Source organism: Natrix helvetica (genome assembly GCF_964273705.1).
Source record: "Natrix helvetica genome assembly, chromosome: 1".
Lineage (NCBI taxonomy): Eukaryota > Metazoa > Chordata > Lepidosauria > Squamata > Natricidae > Natrix > Natrix helvetica.
In genome coordinates this window covers 200,339,641-200,360,206 of record NC_138548.1, presented here as the reverse complement: position 1 = coordinate 200,360,206, position 20,566 = coordinate 200,339,641, and the positions used below count along the sequence as shown (strand labels likewise).

General features: G+C 41.6%; 1 protein-coding gene across 2 annotated transcripts in view; it reads right to left on the bottom strand.

The window, feature by feature from the left end:
* NANOS3 (nanos C2HC-type zinc finger 3) overlaps positions 1-18,765 on the bottom strand; it is a 51,509-nt gene extending 32,744 nt beyond the window's left edge. For both annotated transcript variants that reach the window (XR_014173686.1, XR_014173687.1), the window contains exon 1: positions 17,960-18,765. The gene's annotated coding sequence lies outside the window, so the exon portion shown is untranslated. The remainder of the gene's footprint in view (positions 1-17,959) is intronic.
* Between the last annotated feature and the right edge of the window lie 1,801 nt (positions 18,766-20,566).

The window sequence follows — 20,566 nt, the reverse complement described above, 5'->3', positions numbered from 1 at the left end:
AGCAACCCATGACTGAAACAGCCTTCAATTGTCCTTAGCAATACCAAGGTTAAAGGAACAGTTCCCCCCTCTCTGCCTGTTAGATTTGGATGAAGGTCAGATGCCTTGCAGTGCCTGAAAACAGAGCCAATAGAAGCAGCAGGAATCAGCAACGGCTAATTTCATTCTAGTATAGCTTTCTGTTAATCTGTAGAGGACCATCTTTCAACTCAACAGAGTGGAAGGCCCTTATGTGTGGCTTGGACTTTATCCCATCTGAAGAAGCTGAGAACTTAGAAGGTACAATGCACATGTCAACTCACAAGGGGCACTCAGAGCCAGGCCTAGAGGAACCAGATGGCTGGCATAAGGCAAGTCACACGATAGTGCCCACAGAAGGCAATTCGGCTGGGAAATGGTCTGCTGAAAGAAAGGTCTTTCCCTTCAGGGAATGTTGGGTAGTTTTAGGATTATGGTATAGTTGGAAGTTAGGGGTAAGTCTTGGATTAGGAAATTAAAACAGAAAATGAAGATGTAGTTAATGGAGTTTAGACACACTTCTACTCTTTGCAGCTGTATGCAGTGTTTGTGAGAAGAAACTTCAGGCCAGAACAGATACAGTGGGAAGTGAAGAATGTGCTGCATAACTCATGGGTTTTCCTATGCTTGGCTGAAGCAGAAGAAACGAAGAAATATCACCAAGAACTGTACATGTGCACATAACATTTCTCTGGCATACGATTCAGGTTATCTTAATATACAGTAATTCGTTAAAGTACTTTGGACTTTAACACATCTCTCTATGATCTGCATAAGATGTACATATTCCACATGGTTTCTTAGCTCTATTGATCATTGCATTCCATTAATGAATGAATGTACTATTTCAAAATTTCTATCATCCCAATAAAGGATATTCATTCAGTTCTTCTTGGGTTTTTGGCTGAAACATCTCAGACTTAACTTGCATGTCGGTTTCCAACAGCCATTGAGATGAAACTAGGCCTGAGCCAATCAAGATCTAAAGTCTTATTTAGTATTGGTATCTGTTAGTTTTTATCTTTGTGTTTAAAAGTCTTAATAAAAATGTCAGGGGAAGTTTCACCCTGAATTAATGAGGCGTGGACCGTCGGCTTTCCAAGCAGCATATTTCCAAATAAGCAGAAAATAAAACGCGAAGCATATTCTAATAAAAAACTTTAATATAAAATAAAATAAAATACAAATCTTGCTAATACAAATAACTACATTTCTGCAGAGTTCTGCACCCTGTTGGCAGGCGAACGGAAGATCAGAAGGAAAGTAATGAATGTGTGACGTATTATGAGACATGCGCATTAATCATTGTCAGATAAGAAACAATTCAGTCTACTGTATAACTCAGAATATAAGCACAAGTTGGCAAATCAATTAACGCAGTGACAAAAAAGACTTTAGGTATATAGAAGAAAAATGGAAGAGCACCAGCCTTGTCTGCCAGATATTCCAGATTCAATTTGAGACATCCTTTTGAAAGGATGTTTTAGTCCTGCATTAGGCATGAAACTGGCTGGGTGACTTTGGGCCAGTCATTCTTTCTCAGCCCAGTTCAGCTCACAGGATGGTTGTTGTGGGGAAAGGAGGAGGAGGAAGGAATATTAGGTAGGTTTGCTATCTTGAGATATCTATACAAATAGTAAAAGCAGATTTTTTTTAAAAAAAGGTCTAAAATCTAAAAGGCCCAGGGAGCAGGTGACAGAGGAAATCCATGTCTGAGACCCAGGAGAGCCTCCAACACTGTTGGAGTCCAACAGTCAAAGTGGGTTATAATAGGCTAGATAAATGAATAGTCTGATTTGTCCTAAAGCAATTTCCTGTAATGATATGCCACTTGGTTCAACAAAGCAAAAGAGATCCAGGAGACCTGGCTGACTGCCATCACCATTTGCCTAAAAAAAACCACTCAGCTTACTCCCTCCTCTCAATTAAAACTCCCCTTGCAGGGCATATAAAACTTGGCACTCCCTTGAGGAAATGTTTTGTAAAAGACATTTCTATAAATATTGACTTCTTCCTTTCTGTGTTTTTGTAGCCACGCTTCTTTAATGTTTTCTAAAACGACTCCATAAACCCATAGCTGCCCAGTACAGCTATTGCAACCCCTTGCCAGTGATTGGTCTGTGATGAGGTCACCGAGTGTATATTTTAAGGAACCAGCCAGGGCTCCAAGAGGAGAGGGAAATCCCTTTGCAAGGGAAATTCTGGGAAGGCAAATTAACAAGCACTGAAACTGTCAGCAGGGCAAATTTATACAGACACGATTCTTGTCTGCCTTGGCAGAAGGACACTGGGGAAAATATTTTATTGAGAAGAAAATCTAGATGCAAAGGGCATTAGATAGCTGACATTAGGATGGCTATTTTGATAGCAGAGGTGGACAACAAAACGACACCTTCCAATTAAAATTGAATACAATCCATCAGGAATTACCCAGCAGAAGCCTGATTGGAAGAAGTGGAAGCACTTTATTCCTTGCACTAAAAGTTCATGTGGAAGGCATTGTTTTAAGGTGTTTCTGGGGTGAAAGGATTAGATGGTGACATCACCACTGCCGGGGGACGCCTTTGGTGGCTCCTTTCATGTCAAGGAGCTGGAGCAAATGACAGGAGCTCATCCTGCCATACAGCAGCACTCAGGTCTCGAGCACAGGTTTGCTAATCTCCAACTCAACATCCTAACCACATGAGCCACTGCACTCCTGCAGTAAAAGGTAAAGGTTTCCCTTTTCCAGTCGTGTTTGCCTCTAGAGGGTGGTGCTCACCTCTGTTTTTACCCAAAGGAGCCAGCATTCTCTGAAAACGCTTCTGTGGTCATGTGACCAGCATAACTTTATGCCGAAGTGCCCAGAATGCTGTTACCTTCCTACCAAAGTGTTACCTATTTATCTACTCACATCTCTGCATGCTTTCAAACTGTTAGATGGGCCGGAGCTGGGGCAAGTAATGGGAGCTCACCCACTGCACTTGGGTCTCAAACCCGGGCTGTCAGCAACTGCTGAGCTATCATGCCTCTTCCATTCCTTGCAGTGAGACTTAGATAAGAGAATTTCCTGGCAGAGCATATCCTGTGGACCAAATTCATTTCCTGTTTCCTTACCAGGATCCAATATCCCTTTCCAGGCACCATATCATAGGATTAATAGTCAGTTAAGTCTAAAGTCTAAAAATTGCAATTTTCAAGATCTTCGACGGAAGCAATAAGGGCAGGAGATAGCAGGAGGCTCCATCCACCCACCTGGATGCTTCTGTGCATGCATAGAAGCGTCGTACATGAGCAAACCGGTAGTAAAAAAATTGGAAACCCACCACTGTTCAGCAATGTATATTATTTATTCATCCACTGGAAGAATCCAGAGTCAAAAAACTTGTTCTTGCTTTATGACATGTTGGGTCAAAACTACTGTAGAATCTGCAAAAAACTTAATTTACACAAAGCAAAATAGGGAAGCAACAAAATGACGAATCAGTAATACAGTGAATACTGCACATGAAAAATGAAACAAATGTTTTAAAAAGTCAAGGCACAAAATCTACTCATATTATACTTAAAGCAATGAAACATTAGGGAGGGTGTCTAATCACAGGACTTCTGGTCCTGACTGAAAAAGGGGCATAGAAATAAAAATGAGAAATGTTTCTTTTCAGGTGTTTGCAGTAATAATCTAATCCTGAAAAATGGGTTTTCCTATGACTGTTAAAGCTGAGACATAAAGTAATATATAACAAAGGACCCAACAGTAAAGAAATATGCTACAGGCTACGTAGCACTGAGAAAAACACGTAAGGCTTTAGAAAGATTTTCAAATGCAGGGATGTGGTCATATCTACAAAGATCAAAATGGTTCATGCAGTGTTTTCCTATGACAATCTACACAAGAAAATATTGGATTTTTAAAAAGCTAGATGGGAAGAGTACTGATGCTTTTGGGGAGAAGATTTCTGAGAATTCCATGGATAACCAAGAAAACGAACAAATAAATCAGTGTTTCTAATCTCAATAAATTTACTATGTGTGGACTTCAACTTTTGCTGGTCTTCCAGCAAAAGACCAGACTGAAATTATCATACTTTCAACATATTTTACAAAGACCTAGCTTTGTTGACAAGACAATAAAGCTGGGAAAGATGGGAGGGATAGAGAACAGAAGGCTGATCAGTTGCAAGAAAGATGGGTTCAGTTACAATGGTGATGGGTGCAGCATTGGAAGACCTGAAGGTTAGGGACAGATCATCATGGAGAAAAAACTATCTACAGGGTCACTAAGAATCCATACCAACTTGAATAATCAATCAGTCAACCAACCAACCAACCAACCAACCAACCAACCAACCAACCAACCAACCAATCAATCACTTGATACATAAGGCTACCCAGACAACCAAGGATGAAACTGTTAGCTGAATCTATATCACCAGCATGAAGCACAAAGAAGTGACAAAAATGATTTGAAAGCCCATACTAGCTTCTGGCACATTTATATGTAGGGGTTGAAGTGATGCATCTCCCATTTCATCCCAGTAAGAAGCACCAGTTCTAACATATCCATATGCAACTCATCTTGTTCCAAACCCCATATTTCCCAAATCTGACTATGAGCCCCAAAGAAGAATTGTAAACATTTCCACCTCTTTCTGAGAAAGAAAAGAAGGAAAATTAAGGAAAGGAACTAAGATTCTTGAAATTAGCAAAGGTTCCTATTTTGGGGGAAGAGCTCTATAAGGGTGCTTTTAAGCTGCTTCAATTATTCATCAGCTCATTGGAATAGGGGGTTCTGGAAATTGTGTTGTGATGGTTATCAGAGTGCATATTTTCCTTTAGTATTGCTCACAGTCCTTCCTTGAGCAATAAATACATCCCAGCAGTCCCACCAGGTGATTTCCTTTGGAGAAGAATACAACAAAACATTCATTTCCCCACACACCAGCTGAGAAAGATTTTTATCAGAGCAGCAGCCTGTAACTTTCTGCCAGAGAAATGAGTAACTCATGTCTAAGACACAGCAAAGATTGTGCGCTGGGGAATCAATTAGGTAGAGCTCCACTTTTTCTTTGCACACCTTCCAAATGCCTCACTGCCTTTCAATTCCTATCACTTCTTGTTAGATCGGGTAATGGAAGGCACACTCAGGCTTAGGCAACAACAGCTCTTTATTGTAACAAAACAAGTATGTACAATCCAGCGAAGGTTCAGTCTGACAGCAGCCGTTTTATAGGGAGCTGTCAGACCCTTCGACCAATGAGTTTGAATCTCTGTTCCCGCCAGAACGAGGACCTTGGTGGCAACCACTATAACAGTTGCTAATATCTAACACCCCTCCTGTCACATTTTGCTTTTTTAATATGGCAAATCCTCTTTACATGCCTTTGGTGATCTTACCTTTGGAAATAATTTCCATTCCTATTTATCTAGAACAGGGCTGTCAAACTCCTGGCCCACGGGCCAGATGCATCACACGCTGGCCATGCCCACACCTGGTTTAGTGAATGGGAAAAAAGTCCTGATATGTCATGTGATGCCACCATGACATGAGTTTGACACCCCTGACCTAGAACATCAAAATCATATGAAATCTTGTGACCTGCAGTATCCTAGAATAGAGTCTTCTCCCAGAATTGATGGAAGAAAAACTGACATTTAGCTTCAATTTTAAGGGGCTTTTATAGAATTGGCTGTACCTAAGAACTTGAGGATATGAGGAAAGGAGAGGATGCATGAAGCACAGAATATCTATGGAGATATTTGTTTCCCTGAATCTTTAGCAGTTCATTTAATACCTTAGCTCCTTAGACAGTATTCCAAGAAGGGGATCCACAGCCAGTTCAGGATGATTTATGACCAAAAAAATGAAATACTAAAATATATTTGCTCCAGAAATCAAGACCAGCTGTTATTTTGGTGCTTAGGGCAGAAAATCTCAGGAGCACTGCTTGTCTTAAAGCCTGTTGCCATTACTAGATATCCAAATCAGCTGCTTCCATCTGCCTAACAGCAGAACTAACCTAGGGATTGAAGCACATATTTGAGTGACATCCTTCCATCACTGCAGGAAAATCATTTTTCTAGTAGTCATTTTCATCCGTATAACTTTCAAAACAACATTTTAACTGTTTTTAAAAAAGCAGTAGTGATTATATAGTCTTCCCTTCCCCCTGTTTAAATAGATCATTTCATGTGTTGTTTTCCTTTTTACCAATTTCTTTTTTGCCCTGGATATTTTTTTAAATAGAAGAACAGGATAAAATTTCAAACCACAATGAAGAAATAGCAAATGACCACTAAAACACGTAGAGCTCTGTTTCTCTGATTTCTCTTCTGTCTTACATCAATATACATCTTGAGGATGGAAGAAGAGTTATCCCAGATTATAATTCACTTTGAACTCAAACCTAGATTTGGTTCTCATGCCAAGAATGCCCCTTCTATTCCTAAATAAACCTTGTGTAGGAAAATGACAAGCAAAATTAATTACTCCACAGTTACGCAAAGGTTGCTTTCTCAACATTTTATTATAGAATTGATATTTTATTTGGTTTTAATTTAGGGGTAAAACTCTATATCCTAGAAACTAAAAGAGTTAGAAACATAGACAATCTTGCACTGAAGCTTTGTGATCTTCTACACATGTCTGGGATTCCATGTTCAATCTCCAGAATCTATAGGTTTAAAGAAAAGGGTCAGGCAGCAAGGCAAAAGGGAAGAAAACACTGATCAGCTACCAAATACTAAGATCAGGAGCCAAACAGAATAAGATAACATTCATGAATGAATGATATTGGATTTCTGTCAACTGATCCTTCTCTCTGGAAATTATTCTTACAGAAATATATTGGCTAATCTATCAGATTTAGTGGCCTTAACCTATCTTGCTGTTTCACAGCAATGGCTCTATGTAATCCAAGATGTCTCACTACAGTCCTGAAATAGATCAAATGATTTGAAGAAAATTAAGGTTAGAGAAAAGGCAAACAGCACATCTTTTCATGATTGCTGGTTATTATAAGGTTGGCTTGTCTGCATTCCCCTTATTTGCTCTTTCTCCTAAACAGCTAGAAGTTATCATGGTGCTAGAAGTTATCAGGGTGCTAAAAGGATCACCTGCCCTGCTTTCACTCCCTGTGAATCTGCCAATGAAGTATGTGATTCGCTGACAAAAACCTGTGTGATCTCAACAACCCAACACCGCAGTCTCTTAAGCATTTAGCTTGTCAACTTTCAAACAGAGATGCAGATCCAGAACCTGCAGCAGACTTCCAGCCCTTGATAGTCATGTGCATGCTGCTGTCACTGGATGCTGGGTGACAGAAGTTTAACAAAATCCTTTTGAAGGTGACTGAATTAGGAATAGGGTCTGCTAGGGCAAGATGAGAAGGGCTTCCTTGAGAAAGCAAGCAGATAAATAAAGTGATCTATATATCAGACTCTTTATGTTTTGCAACTATCTGATCTCAGTGTCAACATCTCTTTGGAGGTGTTCTTTGATAACTAGATTTGGGAGAAACTGTTGTGACATGGGGAAGCCATCCTACCAAGTATAACATACAATACACAATGGAATAATATTTAGCATTGTTCATCTGTTTCCAAAGCAAACTCCACTACACTGATCTTTCTCTCTCTCTCTCTCTCAATTATATATATAGGTCTTGTTGTATTCGGGTGGTGTTTTCAGCTTCGTACTTGTGAGAGTAAAGCATGGTCGGAGCTGCCGTCTCTCTATAAATCTTTGTGTGTGTGTGTGTGTGTGTGTGTGTGTGTAATGCTGGCTTTGTTGCTGTAAGTGGGTTGATTGTATAGTTGAATCCTGATTGGTAGATGGAGTTGATGTTTGCAGATTGGTCGGCTATTTCGTATCATCCTGTGTGGCTGAGGTGCTGGCTGTGTGTCCGTTGTTCTTTTGTGTTGTAACGACCTGGGTGGAGGGTGGGGCTTGTTTGTTGACTAGGGCTGGTTTGCAGATGTCTGGTAGGTGGGAGGTATTGTCACGTTTATTCATGTTGTGGGGGTGTTTTTCTATTTTGATGGCTTCCATAATTATTCTCTTGTTGAAGTGTTCAGTTTTGGAGATTAATTTGGTTGCTTCAAAATCATTTCATGTCCTGTTGCTCTAAGGTGCTAGAAAAGGGAGGAAGTTTTTTCTTTTTTTCTGACTGTGTTCTTGTGTTCTGTGATGCATGCATTTATTCTCCTATTAGTTTGTCCAATGTATGTGGCAGGGCAGATTTTGCATGGTATTTCGTAGACTCCTTGGTTTTCTAGCTGGATCTTGTCTTTGGGGTTTCTTAACATGTTGGCTAAACCCTAACCCTATCCTAACCAGAAGCAACTTACAGAAAGAAGAACAAAAAATACTAGCCAACTTGAGGAAAGACAACAACATAATCATTCTCCCAGCAGACAAAGGTAACGCCACAATGGTGATGAACATGTCTAACTACCAAGCCAAACTATCCAACCTACTCCAAGACCCCGCTTACAAACCTCTAAACACAGACCCCACCACCTACCTGGAAAATACCACCAAATCCAAAATAAAAGCCTCTCCCATCAGTGAAGAGATCCAGCAAAGAATCATCCCCAGAGAGAAATCATCCAGATCCCCCAAGCTCTATGGCCTCCCCAAGATATACAAAGAAGGAACACCACTCAGACCCATAGTCAGCTCCATAGGCTCACCTCTACAGAATCTTGCCAAATTCCTCGCCAAACAATCCATCACCTCACACGTACAAAACTCATACCACTTCATAGAAACAATAAAGAAACAAAACCTACAACCCAGCGACCTACTTGTGAGCTTCGATGCCATATCCCTCTTCACCCAAGTGCCTATTAAAGAGCTTTGACAGCTATCCAGAACAAATACAACCCCCCTAAGCACATCCTGGACCTGACCAACCACTGCCTAACCAACACATACTTCATCCATAATGGACAAAGATACAAACAGATAGAAGGAGCATCCATGGGATTACCCCTCTCACCTGTCATTGCAAACCTATACATGGAACATTTTGAAACTAACGCCTTAGATAAATCTGAACCCAAACCCAAACTCTGGCTTAGATATATAGATGACACTTTCGTAATCTGGCCACATAGGAAAGAAAAACTGGAAAACTTCCTCACACATCTCAACAGCCTACACCTTAAAATACAATTCACTATGGAAGTAGAAGCAAACAACCAACTTCCTTTTCTGGCCGTCCTAATCTACAAAAAACCCAATGGCTCCCTAGGACAAAAAAACCCCGCTACTTAAATGCACAAGCCCATCACCACTCTGCACAGATCAACTGCGTAGCCAATCTCCAGAACCAAACGCCTAGCCGACAAAGATGACCTGAAAACTGAATTACACACTCTCACAAACGTTTTAATCTCCAACTGATTCCAAAGAAAAACAATTACCAACCTAATCCAAAAGAAGACACCCCCCCCCACAAGAACCAAGACACAGATCAGGACAATGGCATTGCCCTCTCCCTTACATCAAAGGCACCACGGATAAAACCAGCAAAATTCTCCACAAGCACAATATCAAGACAGCCTTCACCACTGACCAAAAAATAGCTAACATCTTAAGAAACCCCAAAGATAAGATCCAGCTAGAAAACCAAGGAGTCTACGAAATACTATGCAAAATCTGCCCTGCCATATACATTGGACAAACTAATAGGAGAATAACTGCATGCATCGCAGAACACAAGAACGCAGTCAGAAAAAAAGAAAGAAATTCCTCCCTTTTCCAGTACCTTAAAGTAACAGGACATGAAATTAATTTTGAAGGAACCAGGTTAACAAGAGAATAATTATGGAAGCTATCAAAATAGAGAAACACCCCCACAACATGAATAAACGTGATGATACCTCCTGCCTACCAGACATCTGGAAACCAGCCCTAGTCAACAAACGAGCCCCACCCACCACCCAGGCCGTTACAACATGACCCAACAATGGACACATAGCCAGCACCAATCTACCAATCATGATACAACCACACGACCAATCATTCCACTTACTGAAACAAAGCCAGCACTCCACACACACACCAAGATTTATAGAAAGACGGCAGCTCCGACCACGCTTTAAGCCCAAAACCCAGCCTGAAGATGGCGAGACCTCGCTGAAACGTTGCCAAGACAATCTCAATCTTACATGGGAAAAGACCCGTATACAACAAGACCAGCATACCTACACCCGTGAAAATCTACGAAAACATATATGTGTGTGTGTGTGTGTGTGTGTGTGTGTATGTATGTATGTATGTATGTATGTGTTGTATTTGTGCTGATAAATAAATAAAGGGAGACTAGTATAGATCTATTTCAAGCTATTTAGCTCTCATCAGCTAGCCATACATACCCTTACTGGGATTCGAACGAGGGCGTATATATGTGTGTGTGTGTGTGTGTGTGTATGTATGTATGTATGTATGTATGTATGTATGTATGTATATATATATATATATATATATATATATATATATATATGTGTGTGTGTGTGTGTGTGTGTGTGTGTGTGTGTGTGTGTGTGTGTTTGTGTTACAACCCCTGGTATGCCTATATATGTGTGTGTGTGTGTGTGTGTGTGTATGTATATGTATAAATATATATGTATATATATAGCATTTATGTCTATATATATCTATCTCTATACAATCAGTGATGGGAAATCTGTGGCCCTCCAGATGTTCTTGAACTCCAGGATCCAAACAGCATGCCCATTATTCAGGAATGAGGGGAGCATCTGGAAGATCACAGACTCTCCACCCTGAGGCAGACTCAGTGTCTACGCAGACTGTTCTTTGGCAGTGAAACTTGCACAAGATATCATTTACAGTACTGCAATACAATATACATGGTGCCGTATCTTTAAATGCTGTCTACAACTACAATCAGAGCAAAATATAGCAATATAGCTATTAAATGTGATGAGACGACTTGAGCCTATCTTGCCAATTTTGAAAACAGATGCAGTAGTTTTCAGTCCACTTTGGGGCACAATTCAAAATGCTAGTTTAAATGCGCCTGGAATTGAACAAGTATCCTAAACATCCTATGTTTCCTAATTGCTAAGAAGGGATGTAAAAACCCTGCTTTATGTTCCTCCATCATCTGACAGCAGGAAGGTGATGAATGGAAACAGGATCTTCTCTATAATGGCAACCCATTTGTCTTAGTTTTCTCTGGTTTCATCTTCCTCTTTTTGAGCACAAGATGAAAGTCTTCTTGGTCATAACACTTGATTTTATTACGCCATTCTATCTAATGTTATGGGAGAGTTTTAATGCTTACTCTGATTATTTGCTACATTTAAAGCGATGTTTTTTTTAAAAAAAGAAATGATAGATTTATTTCATGAAAATATATTTTGAATACATTTGCTGAAATGTGAATCAGCCGAAATGAGCCTTAAATGAGCCTGGCTAAAGAACACTGCAAGATGAGTGTTGGTTTTAACAACTGAATTCATGCATCACACTAAACCACCATTTTTTAAAAGCCTAGTTTACTAATCACAAGATTCACAAGGCCATGACAAATGGTTGACCAACCACAATGACAGAGTTCATGTAACACATTAAAACATCAGAGTACTGTATGATGTCTAAACTCGGAAAAGTATAGAGTTTCTATGGTCTCTTTTTGAAAGGGGAAGACTGTGAGAGGTTCACAGCAGCTTCCCCTCCTTTTAAATTACTGCTATGATGATGATATGAACAATCCCAAGGCTAGGGTAGAGACCACATGTTTGCTAGCTATTAATGGCCAGCCAAATGCCTTTGACAATAGGAATATCAATATGATTGGGGACTGCTAGCTCTACCTTGTGGTCTGTATCCAGCTAGCCCCCCCCCACAAATTAAGATTCCCTGCATGGGCCTCCCTTGGTTACTAAATCTTCTGGAAATCACCATTTGCATGATTTGTGAGGAACCTTGATGACAAGTCATCCTGGCCCCAAAGCCATGCAATTGATTTACAACTGCAGCAAACAAAGGACCTTAGGAATTTTGCTGAAAATAGAAATGGATCAGGAAGCAAATGCCAATGCAGGGAGAGAATATCTATTTGAGATAAAATTTATTCCACTAACCTCTTCACTCTCGTTCCTATAAGACTGTTAAAGAAAGCCCTTCATCCAGCTATGATCAACTTTTATTTTCTTGCCTACAACACTCTTTCTTCTGTTCCAGAAAATTTGAAGTCTCTTGTCATTGAGAGGAGCTTGGCACTTCCATATATAGTTCACGTTCACCAGGAATTCTCAGAAGTGGATTTTCTCTCTCTCTCAAATAATCAACCCCCTTGAATCAGAGCCCAGGAAATCAGACCACCTGTTTCCTTAGAGGCAGAAAAAGAGGTAGGCTTAAAACGGCTAAAGAGTTTGGTAGAAGTCATTTCTGTATGATGGGGGCTTTTTTTTTTGAGAGCAGGTTTGATGTAATGATGAAGATGTTGAACTAAAGACAGAGAAACCCAGGTTCAAGTCCACCCCTCAGCCGTGGAAGCAGATGGGGTGACACTGAGCTCACACAGGCTGAAAAAATTGGCAGATGGAGCAAGACCTGCCTTGAGGTCCTGAAGGAAGGAGAGATGTAAATAAATAAATAAAAAATCTGATTAGTCTCTTCTGGGATTATTTATTTATTTACTGAATTTATATTGCCACCTATTCACCCATGGTGACTCAAGGTGGCTTACAGAATAAAAGACCATATTTAAAACAATAAAAACTAACAAAAAGAATCAAATAAATAAATATAGTACAATATAACAAAATCACCCCACGCCTCCCACCCGGCGACAGCAGATCACACGAGCAGATCATTTTAATGGGCTCCATCCCGCTCTGCGTTCCCCAAGCCTGCTGACAGAACCAGGTCTTCAACGCCTTCCAGAAGAGTATTAGAGTGGGGGCCATTCTTATCTCTGGGAGAATGATGTTCCAGAGGGAGGGAGTCACCACAGAGAAGGCCCTTCTTCTGGGACCCACCTGGTGTATCTACCTTGTGGATGGGACCTGCAACATTCCCTGTCTCCCCGCTCTGATGGGTCGGGTAGATGTGACTAGCAAGAGATTGTCTCTCAGATAACCTGGTACCAAGCCATTAGAACTGCAGTCTGGGAGAATGGGCCGCTTCCCAAGGAAACAGGGCATCCCTGCTTGTTTTACCAAAAGCAAATTGGCAGCTCTAGTGACTTCCACCATCTGGCTGGTACCTTCCAGATGCATTGGGGCTACAGACCCCGGATTTCCTACTGGTGTGCCCTTTACACATGTGCAGCCACCAGGATGTAACCAAACATAGTTCCTTACGGCAATGTATTTCAAGGTAATTCAAGGTGCATTGGATTTCCCACTCTCAGATTAAAGGTATGTAAACTATGCAAGCTGTGGGCCTGCGTCCTGGAGACGCAGCTGACTGTGCAAAGTGGTGCTCAATGGTCTGAAAAGTGGACCTAGTGGGAATATGCTAGGAAGAAGAAGAAGAAGAAGAAGAAGAAGAAGAAGAAGAAGAAGAAGAAGAAGAAGAAGACGACGACGACTACTGGATTTCCCATTCTCAGATTAAATTGTAAGAAATACACAATCTGCATGGCCTGGGCAGTCCATCCAACAGCATGATAAAATAAAGTTAGTGGAATATAGCTTAAGAACGGATAAAGGCCTTTAAACTTTTATCGGTTACAAAGTTTAGTTGGAGTGAATCTCTCACTTGGGAATACAGTAAACTCTAAGGAAACCAGTGATGGAAAGTAACTTCTGAGCAAAGATAAAGGAATGGACCATTCTCAATCTTATTTTCCTCATTGATCTGGAGTTGGGAATCACACACTTTGCTTTTACCTCACAGTGGAACCATTAAAGGTTATGGAAATCACATATAAAAACACTTTGAATGCAAATCATCTTCTTTTAGGCATGGTCATTGAAAGCTGTCTTTATTTAGTTCAATGGGATTTACTCCCTAATATGCAAACAACTGATCTAAATGGCTTGGGCCTAGGATATTTCTTCTTCATCTGTGCTAAAGTTAAGATCACAAGGTGAGATCCATCTGTGTTCCTCAACTAAGGTGGAGGCCCAGCTGATGATAGCAAAAACCAATGTTTTCAATAGTTGTACCAATATTGTGAAACACTTTTCACTATGAATCTCAGATAGCTTTTTTCAGTCGTTTCAATGATTGTATTTTTTGTTATCTAAAGGTTGCTTTTTCTGTATTCAGTGTTACTATTTTTATACTCATTCTTTTAATTGTGTGAATTACTTTATATTGAAGAACCTGGAGATTGGAGGGAAACTACACCCACCCATTTTCTTGGCAATAATATGGTAGCGGTTTGCCATTGCTTTCATCTCTAATTTATTTTCAACTTTCCAGTCTTAAAAATTATTGGCAATCTCCCATTCAAATGTTAATCTGGTCTGATTCTGCTTAGTCTTTTTTTGAAATCAGCCAAGGTTAGCTGAATGCTGCCACCTTCTGTGGCTATATGTTACCCTGTACTATATTTTATATCACTATACATTGCTCTGAGTGATAAAAAAAAATATGCAGGGAAATTAATTAATTCAGCAATCATAGAGTAGTTCATTTCCCCAGTCCCAAGAGTTTTTACTTTTGGTATTCCCATTTTGCTATTTATTTAAAGCAGCTATTTTGATCAGGTCAGATGTAAGATAACCTCAAAGCTTTCATACTGTTGGGGACAGTGCCAAGAAGAAACCAACATTACAGAACTTAAGAGTGGCTACTGAGCAGAATCCCTCCTCCAAATCTTCTCATATTCTCTCTGATTGACTCAGTTGGCAAACAAGCTTTAACCTAAGAGAAATGGACATCTGGATGCTTTCCATGCTGGCATCTGGCATAACAACAAACTCCAATGTGTTCTGGTATACACCTCACAATGTTAATTTGGGAAGCTGCATGGGTTTTTCTATGAAACCCATAAAAAATGTTCTCTCTTTCATCAATTGAGCCTTCAAAAACAACTGATCGATGCAAGACATAAAATTACAAATTTTACACTTGCATTCTTGTCAACCAGATACTATTTGAAGTGATGAAGCATTAAATATAGTGGTCCTTCTTTCTAGTCAATGTTTTTTTTCTTCCTAAGCACATTGTTAATGTTCTTTCTGGGAAACAGTCTCTGATATCTTTGTAACATCTCAGACACTTCTCTAAGACACATGAACAGCAAATGTGATTCCGGGAGCTGTGCCAGATCCATCCCTAAAATAACCACCTACTCATTCACACATTACCAAGATGGATAATCAGTTCACACACCTTAGACGTTCATTAGGAAATACAGCCTGGGAAGAAGCTATCAGGTGGAAGTATTGTCTTTGCTCTGGGGCTCCTCATGATCTGTAAAAGATCTAATCCAATATTCTTCTGAAAGAGAAATATTTCCTTCCTGGCAATTAAGAGTTTGGAGCAGGTTTAGGCACTCTCGACCTAGTGCTGATTCCTACAAAAGTGTCTCTATTTTATGCAAATAAAATTCAGGTTGCAATCCTCTTCTTAGGTAGAAGCAAGAGTCAATGGGATTTCTTTTTGTGGAGACCTTTTCTGCATTTAAAATAAAACTGGCACCATAGCGTGTTCAGAAGAGCCAAGGTAATAGCACTTCTTCAGAGAAGTTGTCTTCTTTTGTAATTTACCGGCTGCTCTAATCTATTTTGAATATTTCTAATTTACTGTATATGCTTATATATAAGCCTACTGGTTGACAAACTGACATTCAATTTTTTTAACCAAACTACCAGAAAAATGTGCCACATACGAATAAGCCAACCAGCATTTTTTATGGTATCTTAGTTAAAAATTGGAAGATCTGACCATCTGAGGAAAGGCTTATACACAAATATATACAGGAAATAAAAAAAGAAATGCCTAAACTACTTGTGGATAGACCAGATAAGCCAGACCTGATTTTTTGAGTGCTTTCTGGCACCTAAATTTTTGACTTATCCTCAAATATATATGGTAAATCAAACATTGATTTGGTGTACTTTATGCTATTAGGTCAAAAGCTAATGGGAAATTGCTGTTGTCCTCATTTTTGCTGAGATCTGACTTTTTATTATCCCCAGGGAACCCATAAGGTGATCAAAAAAGTCAATATGTTGACCACGCTATGTAATCCAAACCTCAACATTTTTATGTGGTACACATAATAATGATGAATAATGTGAAAATGAAATTATTGTTAAGCTGAATACAGAAACCAGTTGGGATCCCTGATCTCTGCTTGGTCCTTCTTGGATCAGTGATATTCCTAATGTTGGTTAAGAAGAAACAGATAAATATGATAAAAGAAAGAAACAGTATCCACTGCTATAAATTCACTATATCATCTGCCTTCATATTATTGCATAATCAGTTTACAAAGTAACATATTGGTTGCATTATGAAGAGAAAGGAAAATGGTTGATCTGAACATCTACAGAATAGATAAATAATAACATGCCATTATTTAAAAGCGGAACTTGGCCGCACATGTTTAATGAACAGATGTCAAAATCCCCACAGAAAACTGAACCTGGTAGCATCAAAGACCCAATGCAGACTTTTTCAAAATTAGTGGAGCAAATTCTTTCCTAATCAGAACTTTCATCTGAATGGCAAAAAAAAAAAAAAGAACTTTCATCTGAATGGCTATATTTGCATGACATGTTTTCCTGTGTTTAAACCATGGTTTACAGAATGATTCTGGGTTTGCACTGCAGAATGAAACAAAGTAATAACAAGAGACAGATTTACATAACATGCTAGACTGAAAGATGGTTGATTAATATGTTTCTCAGTGTTTCATTCAAATCTTTAGGGCTTATTCTCAAGAAAATAAGGTTTAAGATTGTAGCTTAAAAGCTATTCAATTTCCCCTGGTAACATCACAGACAAGCCAAGTATATAATTGAAGTTTTCAAAGCTTATAGCTAAGGACCACACTTTAGTGTCAGTGCTAAACTCTACATTGATTGAGCCAAGCCTTTTAATTCACCAGGCACAACAAAATTGATAGATTTTAACTTCAGCACGCAGGCAGAGCAGTGCAGCATCAAGAGCTACTTGTGTATCCAACAATTAGGCCAGATTTGGGCTTAAGAGCTCCTGTTGCTAATTTCTAACTGGTCTGATCAGCAGAAGTTGGGAGAAATCACATAAGAATGGGCAGAAAGACAAGATGGTAGTCATGGCCCAGAACTATCCCACCCCCAACTCATACAACACTAGTTTTGTCAATGTGGCTTCAGACTGGGTCCTGCCTATTCATGGAATCAGGGTAGCCCAGCAGAAGTCATAAGGGTTTTGCTTTAACTGGGAGATCTTTTGCCAAGTCTGAAGATAATTTCTCTTCAGCCCCATTCCATGTTTTCCCCCAGTATTCCCTGTACACTTTCTAAGTGAGTGGCAAAAAGTTAATTTCACCAACTCCATTTTTCCTTCTAAGCGACATTATTATGGTTTGAGAAAGTCTGCCCCCTCCCCCCTCATCCCATATTGTAAGTATGAAACAGAAACAGAAAAGGATTTTTGAAAATACCACGAGGACTTCAAAGTACATTCTAATAGCAAGTGCTACCTCCGGCCTCTCCTCCTCCTTTATATCTGCCACAGAGGGCAAAGCCATCTCACTTCTTCACCCGGCTCTCCTTCCCTCCCGCCGTCCAGGGCATTCCGCCACCGAGAGATTTAAGACCCCGGTGGGCGCGCCGTCACGCGGCTTTGCCTTCCCACTTGATCCTGACCGCAGACAAGAGGCAAAGGGAGCGGCGGCGACCTTCCCTCCCATCGCCGGGAAGGGGGGGGGGCGGACAGCGGCGGCGCCCGGGGCAATCTATCCCAGAGCCAGAAAGAGACCTTCCGATATTCCACAAAGCGGACAGTTGACGACCGTCCGAAGCCTGTTGTACTTACGGATTTCTCTCGCGCCGGGGCAGAGCAGGGCGAGGGCTGTGCGCGTAAAGACGCTTCACTCGTTCTTTCTCCCTTTGTGTGTCTTCTCCCCCCCCTGGGTCGCCGCCGGTGTCACTTCGGAGAGAGGCGAACGAAACGAGGGTGGCGGCTCGTCTTTCTTTCGCCGTCACTCTTTCAGCGAGACGCTTTCAACTACACAGAGGGGGGGAAAGCTCGGCGGGAGGTGGGCGGGCGAGGCCCCCTCCGTCTCGCGTTCGCAGAGACCCTGCGGGCAGCGAAAGGCGAAAGTTCTCGGTGGGCCGCCGAACGGCCGCTTCTCCCGCTAAAAAGAAAGGTGCATTTCTTTCGCGCCTAGGATGCTTGCAAAACGCGGGGCGGCTACCGGTCCCGATCCGCCCTGTGCGCCGTCGGAGGTCGCTTAGCCGCTGACTTTTCCCACGCGTGGGACCGTTTGGTGGCAACTCTTCCTTCTAACGCGCGCGATGCTCGCGCTGGGCGAAGTGGAAAGGGGTGCCGCTGTTGCGCGGGGAACAAAAAACCCCCGCCCTCCCCCGAAGTTCTCGGAGCCCTTGATCTCTGGACCTCGTCCCTGGGAACACTTGCACCGGAGGCTAGCAGAGGCTGGGAGCCGGTGCCTTACTCTCTCGCCGCGTCCCCTCTTCTTCGGATCCAGCACCGGTTCCCCTCGCTCCCGGTCTCCGTTCAAATCTACGCCGAATCTGACCCCTCGCTATTATAGAGAAATATGTAGACTCTTACATATACAACCCATATGTGGGCAGTTTTCAGGAAAGAGATAGGGTGGGTCAGATCGGCGCAAATCGTGTCACGCAATTGGTTGTTTGGCACGCCCAGGACTCCTCTTATTGGCCACGGGCCCTGAAGATTGATTTTCTTTTTTTGAAGAACGGTCTTGGATATCAGAGGGAGGATTTTGCAGACGAGCTCGCCAAGTACCAGACATTAACCCCCAACACGCCGGACGCACGAGGGAGGGAGGGAGGCAATGAAGGAGGGACGGGCGTGAGTCCAGAGAACTCGCATTTTCCAAGGCGAATTATATACCATTACCGATGACTATCTAGTTCATTTCCAAACACTACGGACTAATACCAGGGAAAGAAGCCGGTGACGCTAGTTCTAGCGTGAAAATAAAGATAGGAGGCGGGGGGGGGGGCGACCTCCGATCTCTGGATTTCTGAACGCCAGGATCCTTGGTAAGGTGGAGCTTTGGAGTCGAGGCCTAAGAGGAAGAAAAGTTGGCCACCCTCCTCGAGTGGCCTTAGCTTAGCAAAACAAGAGGAGGACAGATGCGCAGGTCCCCCTCAAAGGGAGCACAAACTCCAGCTGCTCTTGGGAGCGAGGCGGGCGGGGCGGCTTTAGAACTGCAGCGCTGTGCAGAATCCCCCCTCCCCGCGATCCTTCAGAGAAGCGCCTTTTGTGGAGGCCCTCTTGATACGAAGGTGAGCTTCCTTCCTTCCTTCCTTCCTTCCTTCCTTCCTTCCTTCCTTCCTTCCTTCCTTCCTTCAGTGCTTCAAGCGCATTCCGTCTCCTGGCGCCGATCTGTCAGTCTCCTACTTGGCATGGCATCAGTGTTTGCTGCTAGAAAATTGCAGGTGACCAAGACTGAAGGAGAGAACAGGGGATCTTGTCCGTGGCCCGCTAGCCAGGGCGCAAAGATACCCCGTGGCTTTGAAAGGATATGTTCAATGACGTTGCCTTTGTCTCATTCTCTGCCCACCGCAGGAGCTGCTTAAGATTTATTTTGGACTGTCCCAGTTTTAAAGTAACGTTTCTCTTCTCCTGACTCCTCTTCTCGTGGAACTGATCGGCAGAGCTTCGCTGATTCCCTTGGTGATGATGCCGTCATCTGCCTGCTTAAGGACTGGCTGGCATTTCAGAAACTGCTGGTCAGGTATTAAAGGAGGCTTCTTAATATACATTACTTTTTAAACATGGGTTGGCATCCTTCTGAGAGAGCACTAGGTCTGTGATTAAGTCAAACAAGGGAGCCAAGTTCTGGTGACTTAGTCCCCAATTACAGGTTTTCCTTCATAGCCATAGCTTTTACTTTTATTGGTTGTGTGAGGAAATGCTGCTTTGTTGTCTATTTTTTTTTTGGGGGGGGGGAGGATGCCTTTGAGCCAGCGTTTTTTTTCAAGGCAACCTTTTTGGAAATGGTTTGCCCTTGCCTCCCTCTCAGAGAAACCATGACAGACAACCACTAATCCTAATAGTTAAAAATCAATAGTATATAGTTTAATTCTTCTATGCCTTTAAATGGGGATAGAGAAGAGTAGGGACCAGCACAACAGTTGTCCACAGTCTGCCTTTTAGACTGGTAACAATCAACACAGGGATAAATACCCAGTAACATTTTGGCTTGAACAGAAGCAAAAAGGCTTCGTCCAGACCAAGCTTTGTAGCCAATAATCTGGTGAAATATCATTTAGGAAAGGACAAAGGATACCAGGCAATGTCTAGCCAGAAGCCAATCTGCCTGTCTGGTCCAGACATTTAAAAGGCTTGTGGAATGTCCCTGCTTCTTGTGAGATACATGAGGCATGGATCTGTGAAAGTCAATTTAGCGGTGGCTCCATGGTGAAA